Source organism: Vombatus ursinus, unplaced genomic scaffold (assembly GCF_900497805.2).
Source record: "Vombatus ursinus unplaced genomic scaffold, bare-nosed wombat genome assembly UNPS02000577.1, whole genome shotgun sequence".
Classification (NCBI taxonomy): domain Eukaryota; kingdom Metazoa; phylum Chordata; class Mammalia; order Diprotodontia; family Vombatidae; genus Vombatus; species Vombatus ursinus.
In genome coordinates, this window is record NW_020940355.1 from 1,690,346 (window position 1) to 1,699,047 (window position 8,702).

The 8,702-nt window shown below is 36.1% G+C and overlaps 1 non-coding gene across 1 annotated transcript; it reads right to left on the reverse strand.

Annotated features, from left to right (window-relative positions):
- Positions 1 to 2,468: 2,468 nt before the first annotated feature.
- On the reverse strand, positions 2,469 to 2,575 carry LOC114032131. The gene has a single exon (XR_003567808.1). It is a non-coding gene; the product is annotated as a U6 spliceosomal RNA (small nuclear RNA).
- Between the last annotated feature and the right edge of the window lie 6,127 nt (positions 2,576 to 8,702).

An 8,702-nucleotide genomic window follows, 5' to 3' on the forward strand; every position in this document is an offset into this window, starting at 1 on the left:
TATATACAAATAAGTAAATAACAAAGGATATACAAAGAGGTAGCTAGGTGACACAATGAATAGAGCACTGGCCCTGGAGTTAAGAAGACTTGAGTTCCATTCCAACCCCAGACACTGACTAGTTTTATAAGCATGGGTAAGTCACCTAACCTCTGTGTTCCTCAGCCCCTGCTTCTGTAAAATGGGGATAATAGCACCTACATCTCAGAGTTATCGTGAGGATCAAATAAGAAAATATATGTGAAGTGCTTTGAAAATAATATTTTTATTGAATAAGTGATTTCAAAAGGTAGAGAACGCAATAACTAGGGGATCAAATATTGCCCACTTCTTGATTCATCTATTAGTTGTTCTGTTCTTGAGCATTGGTTTTGCACTGCTTCTGAGTTGGCCAAGGGCATCCTCACCAGTTCACCTCCGCCTCTGCTTGGTATTGTCTCAGCAGGCCACATGGTTTCCTAGAGGGTCCACATGCAAGTACTTCTTTCCTTCCTCCAGGAACTCAGTCCAAGTGTTTCTGAGGCCTCTCTGTGCTATTGAATCTCTTGCTTCTTACTTTCGGTCCACTTTAAAAAGCCAAACTTGGGGGTATGGACGTGTTGAATTAACAACATCATTCTGCAGCCAAGTGTCATGGGCCTTAAAATGTTCTCTAATCTTTTTCATGTCTTAGAAGCACACAACCTATTGTTTCTATAGCCTCTGGTCCTCCTTAGTATTGTATCTCTGTTGTGCCTTGAGTGTCATTTAAAGGGGATTTTTGTCCTAGTACATTTCCCACCACAGAAAATCCAGTTATCTCTAAAATGAAAGTTAACAATTGCCATATGTCCTAATGTAATAATCAATAGTATCATCATTAATGTAAAAAAAAAGATAAGCTTTTGTTTCAGAAAGAAGTTACACTCATTACTTTTAAAATAGTACACAAATTTGAGTACTACACAACTTTCCAAATGCAATTCATCCCCGAGTCGTCCTCCTTTTAAATTCTGACACCACTTAATGGTCTGTAAACAGAGTTTCTATAATGTCCTGATAGACCAAATCTATGGGATATTTATCTACTGCACATCCTAGTCTGAGCATCAGGCATACTTTATCTACTTTATTTTTTTCCTGTGTGCATATGTAGGCCAAACTCTTTTGAGTGGTTATGTATCTCACTAGGAAGTTTTGAAATCTTCCAGATCATCTTGTTATCATGACAACACATTTTTATTTCATTTATTTATTTATTCATTCATTTATTCATCCATTAATTTATTTATTTGTGTTTGTTTTTAGTTATCAATATTCACTTCTATAAAATTTTGAGTTCCAAATTTTCTCCCCATCTCTCCCTTCTCCCCAATCCAAGATGGCATGCAATTTGATATAGGCTCTACATATATATTCGTATTGAACCTATTTTCACATTAGTCATGTTGTAAAGAAGAATTAGAACCAAAGGGAGAAATCATGAGAAAGAAGAAACAAAAAAAAAAAGGAAAAAAAAAGGGAGAGAGAGTAAATAATATGCTTTGATTGGCATTCAGACTCCATACATCTTTTTTCTGGATGTGGACAGTATTTTCCATCATGAGTCCTTTGGAGTTGTCTTGGATTCTGGCACTGCTAGTCTATCAAAGTTAGTCATCAAACATTGTGGCTGTTACTCCATACATTGTTCCCTTGGTTCTGCTCACTTCACTCAGCATCAGTTCATTCAAGTCTTTGCAGGTTTTTCTGAAGTCAACCTGCTAGTCATTTCTTATAGCATGATAGTATTTACATTCATATACCACAACTTGTTCAGTCATTCCCCAATTGATGGGCATCCCCTCAATTTCCAATTCTTGGTCACCACAAAAAAAGCAGCTATAAATATTTTTGTACATATAGGTACTTTTCCCATTTGTATGGTCTCTTTGGGATACAGAAATGGTATTATAGCTAGGTCAAAGGGTATGCCCATTTTTATAGCCATTTGGGCATAGTTCCAAATTGCTCTCCAGAATGGTTGGATCAGTTCAAAACTCCAACAATACATTAGTGTTCCAATTTCCCCACATCTTCAGCATTTGTCATTTTTCTATTTTATTGTGTTAGCCAATCTGATAGGTGTGATGTGGTATCTCAGAGTTGTTTTGATTTGCATTTCTCTAATCAACAGTGATTTAAAGCATTTTTTTCATATGACTGTAGACAGTTTTAATTTCTTCATCTGAGAACTGCCTGTTCATATCCTTTGACCATTTATCAATTGGGGAATAGCTTGTATTCTTATAAATCTGACTCAGTTCTCTATATATTTTAGAAATGAGGCCTTTATCAGAGACACTGGTTGTAAAAATTCTTTCCCCGTTTTCTGTTTCACTCCTAATCTTTGTTGCATTGGCTTTGTTTATGCAAAAACTTTTCAATTTAATGTAATCAAAATTATCCATTTTGTAGTTCATAATGTTCTCTATCTCTTGTTTGGTCATAAAAATATGGAACACTTTACGAATTTGTGTGTCATCCTTGCGTAGGGGCCATACTAATCTTCTCTGTATTGTTCCAATTTTAGTATATGTGCTGTCAAAGTGAGCATGACAATACTTTTTTTTTTCCTGAAAAGGAACATTTGGAGTGCTTTACCATACATATGGAATCATTGTTCCATTTGGACTCTAAATTACACATCCTGTATGACAGTGGCAATCGTCTTTAATGGTCATATCTTCCTAACTGAATTCATTATCATTCTCTCTAAATCTTCTTCCCCACTCCAAACTTACCCATTATTGTAAAGGGCAACACCATCCTCCCAGTCCCTCAGGCTAGAAACTTAACCTCACTATCTCTCACTCCTGATATCTCCTCTTCATTTCTTACCTCACTGCATGACTTTGAGACTTCTTTGACTGAGTTCTTCACCATGTCTTTGATTTATTTGCATATTATTCACATAAATATTATGTATGTTTTTTCAGCCATAATAACCTGATCTCTCTCCCACCCCAGCTTCTGATATCCTCTCCTCTTTCAGATATCTCAAAAATGACCCATCAAAACTGTCCAGATTATACTCATTCATTAAAGGCCTCTTTTGTGTATACTAAATCTAGTCCATTCATATGTTCTTTTTCTTTTTCTTTAGAGGCATAAAGATAAAGATAATTAGAGATGGCCCCGGAAGCAGTGGGAGATCTTAACCTTTTTAAGCTAAGGTCTTTCCAAGTTTTTACTTTGAACAGTTTTGAGTGACAGATCTAAGATGTGACCACCTCAGTTAAAAGCTGAAGTGAAATGAAGATGTAGACCATGGGAACTGATGAAGTTAATAAAATAAAAAGCCTAGGTATTGAAGGGATATTAATGTAAATACTGATGTTCCTAAATAGGGATTGTAAGGGAAGTTTATGTAAGGGAAGGAGATGAAAGCTGTATGAACTATGCTCAAAGCAATGACCATCCATGATTGTAAAGAATTGATAATGAAATAATATAGCATGATAAAATCAACTCTTTCAACTCCTGAATTAGCCTCTCTAAAGAGGGCTTTTGTAATTTCCTTCCTCTTGGCTACAAATTCCTTTTAATGCTTCTTTTTGATTTAGAACAGGAATTTCAACATTGATGTCATCTAATAGTGTATGTCCACCTACTGATCACTAGATAATGAAATGAATATTTAGAGCATAGACATTTGGGATATTTCTGTTTTTGTTTGTTAATACTTTAAATCCGTTTTTGTTAGTCAACAAACATTTTTAAATTCCTAGTATATGAAGGGCACTGTGCTGAGTACTAGAGATATGAAGAAAGGAAACAAAAACAGTCCTTACTCTCTAGAAGCTCACAGTCTAAAGGGGGAGGCAACATACAAACACTTATGTATGAACAAGATAAATACAGAATAAATTGGAGATAATGAACAGTGTGAAAGTATTTGCTTTAAGGGGCATCAGGAAAGACTTTTTGCAGGGTTTTAACTGTATTTTGAAGGAAGCCAGGGAAGCCAGGAAGCAGAGATGAGGGGAGAGAGCATTCCAGGTAGGGGGAAAGCTGGTGAAAATGATCAGAGCTGAAAGATGGAGTGTTTTATGCCAGGAACAGCAGGGAAACCAGTATCAGTGATCAAAGGTTATGAAGGAATTTGAATGCCCAACAGGATTTTATATTTGATCTGGCGAGCAAGAGGGAGTCACGGGAGTTCATTGTCCTTTGCTATTCTATTGCTATCACTGAAAAAGCAGAAGAAAACCATGTAGTACAAAATACATAAAATAGTTTATTGTGTTATGAGTTGCCATAGCCAAATAATTCATTAACTAGTGGCTAGTCAATCAGTGATGTCATTCTGTATTTTTCAGCCAGCTTGATCTTCAAAAAGCAGATCATTTAGACCATGGATCTTGCTTAATGGATTCTTGATTAATGAATTGAATTGAATTGAATTGTTCTTGAATTGAAAGGTTGTTGACCTAGAGCAGTGAAGATGGGGATAGAGAGGATAGAGGAAGGGACAAGAGATCAATGGATGTAGAATCAAAAAATCCTAGCAACTGATTAGATGTGAGGATTGAGGGAAATATAGGCCTAAGATTTTGAGCAAGGGTGACTTCAAAAGGTCATAGCATAGGTCAATCATTTGACTGGTATCAATAGAAATATAGAAATCAGATGGCATTTAAACACAGGTCTTTCTTATACCAAGGCCAGCTTTCTACCATTCCATGCCACCTCTTACAATAATTGCATAATCATCATCATTTATCAGTAAAGAAAATTGAGTCTTGGGGATGATGTCGTTTTTAGAGAACACATAGCTAATACTTGTCATTAGTAGGATTGGAACAACACAATGACAAAACAGACATTTATGAAATGTCTACTACATGCCAGGCACTCCCTTTTTTTAGGTCAGGTCAGCCCCTTTTATAATATACTCAAGTGCTTCTCATAACTTTTTGGATTTAGCTGTTTCCAATTACTGAATGAGAAAGATGACTATTATCTGCCCATCCTAGACTCATTCATTAAAGCTTGATAAGTGTTGTGAGGTATGAACATGAAAGGTGCAAAATATCTATTTCTGTCCTCAGTCTTAAGGGGGAATTTTTTCAATTAGTGTGTAGTAGCAAACATCACATACGGACAATTTTTTTTTCTTGCTGTGTACATTTTAAATAGTAATCTCCCTATTCATAATCCATCCATTATATTATTTTTACTTTGCCCAGCTTCAAAAATATTTTTTCCAGTTCTGAGTAAATAATTTCCTTGCTCTCAAAACTTAAATTGTTCCTTATTGCCATTTGGATAAAAAAAATATGTTAGTTAAGGCTTCCATTCTGCCTCCTATCTATTATTCCAACTTTTACAACACTGTATCATACACTTTATGTTCCATCAAATGAAACTGCTCATTTTTACCTTAATTTTTTTTCCTGGAGTACCTTGTCTGAATCTCTCTTGTGACCCCATCACATTCTACATACTGTTTTACTTACCTGTTCACATTGTATTTCCAGCATAGCTAAGTTGACCGTAGGCTCCTTGAGCATAGGGACTGCTTTCATGAAGTAGCACTCAGTGTTTTCAACTTCTGTATGAAAAAAGATAACAATTATGTGCCTTCTTTAAGTCTTCTGTGTTTTTGTTTTTGCTCATAGTAGTAAATATCTTAAAAGTTTGTCAAATGAGATCAAATTACTTTGAATCTAATGAGTGATCAACTTCTTGGCACTTCCTACACTTTGGCTTCTGATTTTGGTCCACATTACTGCTTTAACAAAGGATCTTTTTGATTATCTCCCACCCTCAGGTTTCAGTGGGATGTAAGTATCCAATAATGGGAAACTAATTTCCTAGAAGAGTGACTACCATATTTCCACTAAAGATTCTAGGGGTAGTCCAGCAGGTTTTGGGAGTTGTTTTGTAAAGTTATGACCCTTCATTGTTCTTCCTCCCCTCTCTCCATCATGATTATTGGTTGATATCAATTAGTTTGTCAGACTTAATTGGCTTTTAGAAAGTAATGTTTACTAAGATGGTATAGAAGGAACACTTGATATAAAATATCCCCCTATTGCTTGCTCCAGGAGAAAAGAGGTTCAAGCTTAGATAATATATATAGAAAAGGGGATAACTCTCAACTTTGGCTTGCTGGAAGTCCAGTTCTTCCTTACATAGAGTACTCACGAAGATCCTGTTAACTATTATGATAGCTTTCTAACAGGCATCTTGTAGAGTCTTAGTTGCTTTTTCTCAGTGTATCTAATTTGATCTCAGATCCCAATACAGAAACAAAGTCAGACATTCTGGGGAAACTGTTAAGATTAGAATTTTAAAAGTACAAATCATGTGATCCTTTGAAGTTTATAAGGTTCTTTTTAAGCCAAGATGGAGGGTAGAAAAGGAAGACAAAGACTGAAGCCAGGGTTTTTCTCCCATAACCCAAAGTAATTTCTTCTCAGGGCAGGGTCTCTCCTCTCTGCTGCCAGACATTCAAATCCCTAGCTCACTGGATTTACACCAACCATTCTCAGAGCATGACAAAGTCTCTCAACCAATGAAAGGACTACAACTTCCTGCCTCAACTAGTGAAGAAGGGGCAGATGTCCAGGGATTCTTTATACTTACTGAATAATCTGGACAAATTCTGTTATTTAATGTGTTAGATATCCCTCTTAGGTCTGTGTCATCTCTATTGCATTCATTGACCACTGTAACTCATCTACCCTCAATCAAATCATTTCTACTTTCCCTTATACAGTTTCTCTGAGCAGTTCACTTCTTAAAATCTCTGCTCCTCAGGTCTGGTTCCTTGCTTTCTCCTTGAAAGTTCATCCTTAACGATATATTGATTAACTCTTACATAGTTTTAAAATGAGTGTGTCTAAAACTCAGATGTACATTCAATTGGTTAGATGTCTTAGCCACACATGATACACATGCATTTGAGAGAAGGAGGTTTTCTTTACAGGGATCTTTTCTTCCAAGTTAATTCAATCCTAGGAAGTTTATAAGCAGTAACCCCCATCCTTGGAATATGAGATTCTATGCAGGTTTTGTTTTAATTTTAACCTTGCCCCATTCTGTCTCTCATAAATGAAAATATTGTAAGTCAAATCAAATGAACTGTAATAGCATAATTGGAGTAATAACCTTTTATATTCTTGTCTCTGATCTTCAGTGAAGGTTAAGTGGCTCACCTCACAGTACCCACTAGGTAAATATAAAGCAAAATGTGCATCTTGTTTAAATGAATAGTGCATTTAAGGACCAGCTATATGGTTGGCCCATGAGGCCATGGTTTTTTCTCTGGCCTATATGTGCTATTTAATTAAAGTTATGGCAAATTAGATCCAAAAGGGTTAGAACTGGAGATGTCAGTTGATGGTCTGGAACTGAGATAAGATGTGGGGCCAGCATGGTTTAAGGGGCATTGTTAGAATATCAGGGATTAACACTTGCTGAATAATTCATAGAATTTAAGTGGTGGATAAATAAGCAGGAGTCCTGGTCAAAATGATTGTCAGAGTTAAAACTAAAGAGAGAGTTGGTCATAGATCAGGCCAATCTTACTTGGTCAATGAATTAACATCAGGACAGGAGGAACCAATGGTGTAGAAGCTAGGGAGAGGAGATGAGATAATGCCAGAGAGGGCTCCATTGGTGTTTAATTTAACAAGATTTTGCAACGAACCATGGAAGGCCTTTCATTTGTGATAATTTAGGTTTTCCTTAATCAGCCTCTGCTAGGCAGTGGGACATTTAGATTTTAATTGGCCTTGGCCTTTTTACAAACATCCTAATCCCCGTCTTTGTAAACTTCATTCTCATGTCTCCAAATCTCTATGTTAGCAGCCTTGAAGCTTTCCTTATCGTGTACTCAATGTACATATTAGCTTATTTATAAATTTTATATATCTTCAAACATACTACTTATGTACTTTATGGAACACATAGAAGTTAAAAAGGATGAACTAAAGGTAAAATAATATTTTAATCTATAGTCTAGGATATAGACTATAGTATAATCTACCAAAACGTAAAAACCATTCTTGGCTAATAATATATACAAAAACAGGCGATATGAAGGATTTGGCATGTGGGTTATAGTTTGCTGACCCCTGCAAGAGTCAACAGGGAGCTACTAGGTTTATTGAGCAGAGGAGGAAAGTGGTCAAACATATGCTTTGGGACAACTGATTTGGCAGTTATTTGGAGGTTAGTTTGGAGAAAGGAAACAATAAGGCAATGAGGTCAATTAGGAAGCTATTGTAAGAGGTGATGGGTACATGAACTAGAGGAGTGGATATGTGAATTAGTGAGAAAGGGAAAGATATGAAAGATGTTGCAGAGGTAGAAAGGACAATGTTTGGCAATAGATTAGATGTGTGGGGTGAGGGAAAGTGAAGATTCAGAGATGACACAGATTATGAGTCTAGGTAATTAGAAGTTGGCTTGGACAGCAAATAGGAAATTTCACAAGACAAAAAGTTTTTGAGGGAAAGAGAATGTGGTGACATCAGCAACCAAATTTAAATCCTATCTATGTCTGTGCTCTACCACTCATTTTGTCCTAGCCAAAATAAAAATTGGGATGGGGTTCTTACTTACTAGTTATTTACCAGAAGCATGGAACCTGCATCCAAAGAGGCACTTATTGAAGTTGAGTGTTGAACTGAGGGAGAAGGGGTATGTATGCTTGTGTGGAAGTTTGTGAA